Below are 2,055 nucleotides of genomic sequence, written 5' to 3' on the forward strand. Positions count from 1 at the left end.
CATCACTTCATGGGAAATAGATGAGGAAACAGTGACAGACTTTATTTTGGGGGGCTCCAAAATCACTGCAGATGGTGACTGCAGCCATGAAATTAAAAGACGCTTCCTCTTTGAAAGAAAAGTTATGACCAACCTAAACAGCATATTCAAAAGCAGAGACATTATTTGCCAATGAAGGTCCATCTAGGGAAAGCTATGGTTTTTCCAGTAGTCAGGTATAGATGTGAGAGTTGGACTATAAAGGAAGCTGTCACCGAATAATTGATGCTTTTGAATTGTTGTGTTGGAGAAGACTCTTGAGAATCCCTTGGACTGCAAGGAGATCCAACCAGTCCATCCTAAAGGAAATCAGTCCTGAATATTCATTGGGAGGACTGATGCTGAAGCTGAAACTCCAATACTTTGGCCATCTGATGTGAAGAACTGACTCATTGGAAGAGATCCTGATGCTGGGAAAGATTGAAGCCAGGAGGAGAAGGGGATGACAGAGGATGAGATGATTGGATGGCATCACCAACTCAATGGACATGAGTTTGAGTGAACTCTGGGAGTTGGCAATGGACAGGGAGGCCTGGCGTGCTGTAGTCCATGGGGTTGCAAAGAGTGGACACAAATGAGCAACTGAACTGAATTGAGTGATCTGTTGAGGGACATTTGGGTTGTTTCCAGTTGTTACTTTTTATTTTTTTGAATTTATGAATAAATGTGCTATAAACATTGATGAAGGAGTTTTTGTATAAAGATATATATATATATATTTTTTTTTATTTCAATGGGGCAAATATCTAGTAGTAAAACTGCATCATTTGTTAAGCGGATGTTTATCAGAAATTGACAAACTATTTTCCAAAGTAGCTAATGCATTTTACATTCTCACCAGCGATGTGGGAGATATCTAGCTGCTTCAGGTCCTTTCCAATTTTTGGCCTTTTAGTTGTTCAGTTTTCGTCTTTCATTTTATCCATTCCAATGCTTAGGTTTCTGCTTGGGGTTTTAATTTGCATTTCCTTAATGACTAACAGTGTTTGCACACCATTTCATTTATTTGCCTATACTCTTATCTGATTTTCTTTTTAGAATCTTTTATTGTATGCAGTTGTTCAACAGCAGAGCAACTATTACCCTGTCTAGAACACTTTCTCAGGCTGCCCTGCCCCCACAGCCAGGGATGGCTCTTTCTCCCCAGTGTGTGAGTGCCAGCAGGAATTTACTTCTCTGATGTGTTTCAAACTTGCTTATCCCCTAACCTATTCCACTAAAGATGATAAAACATCAACTGAATAGGACTTTGCTCTATTCTTGTTTGTATCTTCAGTGCCTGTTTCAGAGCCTGGATGCTTAGCTTTGGCCAGTTTGTGATTGACTATATGAGTTTAGCTGAGTTTCCTCACATATCCAATAATAGGGTTAAATGGTAAATTACGGTAATCCTGCCTGTCCAGATGGTGTATGATTTTATCCTTTGGTCCGCCTCCAGGAACAAGGTCTAGGAAACTTGTCGAGAGTGCAGTGTGGGGGCAGATACATGTCTACATGGCCACCAATAATGGAATAATAAACTATTATTAAGACTCACACACACTGAATGCATTACAGGAGGCTGGCATTGTAGTAAGTCAGAAGTTTAAAGCGTTATTTAATTTGTTCTTCAGAGCAATCTTCCCTGTAGCTCAGATGGTAAAGAATCTGCCTGCAATGCAGGAGGCCCAGGTTCGATCCCTGGGTCGGGAAGATCTTCTGGAGAAGGGAATGGGAATCCACTCCAGTATTCTTGCCTGGAGAACCATCGATAGAGGAGCCTCTCGGGCTATAGGTCACAAAGAGTTGGACACAACTGAGTGGCTAACACTACTACTACTAAAACAGCCTTATGAAGTAGGTATTAACAAAAATCCTCATTTTACAAATCAAGAAATGGAGGATGAAGAGGTTGAAGGAAACTGTCAAACATTGCCCAGCTATTAGGTTGCAGTGATGGGATAGGTACTCAGGTCCCACATTCTCTTCATCCTTTGCAGTGTCCTACCCAAGCTGAGTTCTTATGCTATGCCATGC

Source organism: Bison bison, unplaced genomic scaffold (assembly GCF_000754665.1).
Source record: "Bison bison bison isolate TAMUID 2011002044 unplaced genomic scaffold, Bison_UMD1.0 scf7180017864220, whole genome shotgun sequence".
Lineage (NCBI taxonomy): Eukaryota > Metazoa > Chordata > Mammalia > Artiodactyla > Bovidae > Bison > Bison bison.